Source organism: Notamacropus eugenii, chromosome 2, assembly GCF_028372415.1.
Source record: "Notamacropus eugenii isolate mMacEug1 chromosome 2, mMacEug1.pri_v2, whole genome shotgun sequence".
NCBI classification, from domain to species: domain Eukaryota; kingdom Metazoa; phylum Chordata; class Mammalia; order Diprotodontia; family Macropodidae; genus Notamacropus; species Notamacropus eugenii.
In genome coordinates this window covers 327,484,900-327,487,847 of record NC_092873.1, presented here as the reverse complement: position 1 = coordinate 327,487,847, position 2,948 = coordinate 327,484,900, and the positions used below count along the sequence as shown (strand labels likewise).

The following is a 2,948-nucleotide window of genomic DNA, read 5'->3' as shown; positions in this document are numbered from 1 at the left end:
GCACAGTGCCTGGCACATAGCAGGTCATTAGTAAATGTTTATTGATTGAAATCTCACAGCAGATTCAGGTCATTATGGATTTGAGATTAGAGGACCTGGGTTCAATTTCTGATTCTGCCTTATACTACCTATCAGGTATTGGGCACAAGTCATTTATTTTCTCTGGACCTCAGTTTCCTTCTGACTTTAATCCCTAAGATTTATGACAATCTATGCAATTGTAATATTTCTTCCCTTTCTTGTGGTATATAGTGATGCACATATTTTCTTCAGATACATTTTCAAGACCACTTGCTAAAGATAGGCTTTTCAAACTTAACCTTAAGTTTTGTTTAGAGTTTTTATTGTAGAAACTTTGGTATATTATAAAGGTGATAAAATTTGAGTGGAGGCATCATGGTATAGCCCTCCTAGATACCAGATCTCAAGTAACTATTATACCATCAAGTTACCACCATCAAGGTGGGGTTTCTACTACAAGCCTTGGGTTGTCAGGGCAAGGAATGGAGAGTGTCAAGGCTAGGCTTGCTCTCCTAGTAGTGGTGATTCCCCTCTGCGGAGCTCCAGTTATCATAGTTTCTTCTACTTCTCTGCTCCGTCGTATTGTAGGGTTGTATATTTGTTTGGCTAACAAACCATCTCATGATCTAAGAAACTGGCCCTGACAGTGAGAAACTGCCAAGTGAGATCTGGTGACCTTATCCCTTTTCTTGCACATTTCTAATATCCCTCAACATCAGCTATGTCAGGGAACAGAAGGCTTGAGACCCATGGATATGCTGGGAGCAGGGATCAATGTTCCTACCATGTCCCTTTAACTCCCTATTTTGGCCTGTCTAGAAGGTAGGGAAAAAGGAATGGTCCCTGAGAGTAGATTATTGCAATTAAACCATGAAGTACAACCAATTTGAGTACCCCTTCTAAATTAACTATAGTTACAGTTTGGTGGAGGGTTTTCAGTCTTGGGAGACCATCAGACTGTCAGGGTTAAATGGGCAATTGTCCTCAGAGGGACTTGACTATGAACCACCATGACTAAGGTGTAAACTACATGCTTAAGCAACATGGTTGCTTCCCGTGGTTAAGACAAGGTTAGTTCTTTCAATGCTGGGTCACCAAAGGTCTGGAAGATCACCAGAATGCTGTCACTCATGCATTCAGCTGGAAGTAGACAGGGAATATCTGTGCATTCTCTGTACAACTCATCTTACATTCATATACCGTGATCCCAAAATGTGCACTTTAGGGCCACACTTGGGGCCAGCCAAAGGAGACTCAGTTGTTTCGGTTGTCTCTGATTCTCCGTGACCCCTTTTGGAATTTTCTAGGCAAAGAACGAGGCAAACAGTGCTAAGTGACTTGCCCAGAGTCACCTAGCTAATAAGTGTCTGAGGTCAGACAAGTCATGCTGACTCCAGGCCCAATACTCTATCAGAACAGCGCCAGCTATCAGAACAATCCAGTAGAGTGTCTTCTGCCCATTTATTTCCTAGCAGTTGTTACAAGAACCAGCAGGTGGCTCTCATTCATTGCTGGATGTCCTTTCCACAGATTCAATTACCTTCTTCTTAACGCTAAAAGAAGAATCTTTCTTCCCTCCTCATCTGAGTCACATGTATCCTATTCCAAGCTGGGGACCATGGCATGGCCATTGGCTCAAGGGGTCTGGTCATACAAATGATAACACATTTCTGTGGCACTTTGGGGTTAAAAGGTTCTGTCTTCAGAGCCAGCCTGTGAAAAAGATAGGACAAATACAGTTATCCCCATTTAATCTTGAGTGTTTAGATGAATTACTCTATCAATTAATTGGTCAGCAAGTATTTCTTAAACACCTATCATTCCCTAGATGCTAGGAATGCAAGTACCAAGAAAAAACCAATCCCTGCTCACAAGGGCTTATAGTCCAATGAAAAGGGGAGACATTCATATGCATACATATACGTATACTTATACATATACTTGCGTGTATATCTAGAACCGTATGTATCCTCTTTAGAAGCTGGAAGCCAGAGCAAAGTTCTCATCTCATTGAACGAACCTCTTGCCAACTCTGCCCCCTCACATAAGCACGGAGCATGGCCAGTAAGAAGCAATGGATTGAGCTCCTGGTGACATACACACACATATGCAGAAAAATATAAACTGAGTAACTACCAATCTATTCAAAGTAATTAAATACAAGGTAGTTAGGAAGGAAGGACAAAGGAAACTGAGGGATCAGGAAAGATTTTATGCGGCCAACAATACTTATACTGCATATTAAAGGAAGAGCGAGACACTTCGAGGCAAAGGTAAGAAAAGAATTCACTCCAGGCCTGGGGCGCTGCTGACAGACAGAAGAAGGAATGTTATTTGTGAGTTACAGAGAGTAAGCCAATTTGACTGCATCTCAGAGCGCAAGACAGGAAGCAACATCCGATGAGGCTAGAAGAATTGTTAGGTCCAGGCTGGGCAAAGTGAGAAACTTACATTTTAATTTAGAAGCAGTAGAAAGGCACTAGATTTGATGAAAAGGGTCATATGGTCAGAATTGCGCTTAAGGAAAATTACTTGGGCAGCAGTGTGGAGGATGGACCAGAGGGATGAAAAAACATGGGACAGGAGACGTTCCTGAAGTCACAAACCTGGGAGATTGGCGGGGTTTTTTCTTTCTTTGTTTTCTTCCTTAGAGCTTACCAGAACTTAGCACTAGTGCCTGATCCCTTGTAAGTGCTGAAGAAGGAGGATGGTAACTTTGACCGAAGTAGGGAAGTCTGAAAAAGGGGAGGGTTTTGGAGGAAAGATAGTTCAGTTTTGGACATGTGGAATTTAAAGTGCCAGGCACATTCAGTTTGAAATGTTACACTGTAAATTTCACAGGGGTAGCTAGATGGTTTAGTAGATAGGACCTGGAGTCAAGAAGGCCTTGGTTCAAATTTAGTCTCAAGCACTTGCTACCTGTATGA

At 42.1% G+C, this 2,948-nt stretch overlaps 1 long non-coding RNA gene across 1 annotated transcript; it reads right to left on the bottom strand.

The window, feature by feature from the left end:
- Positions 1 to 326: 326 nt before the first annotated feature.
- LOC140528014 (uncharacterized) lies at positions 327 to 2,724 on the bottom strand. The gene is made up of 3 exons (XR_011975021.1): positions 2,628 to 2,724; positions 2,042 to 2,108; positions 327 to 1,734 (listed from the first exon to the last, which is right to left on the bottom strand). It is a non-coding gene; the product is annotated as an uncharacterized lncRNA (long non-coding RNA).
- Between the last annotated feature and the right edge of the window lie 224 nt (positions 2,725 to 2,948).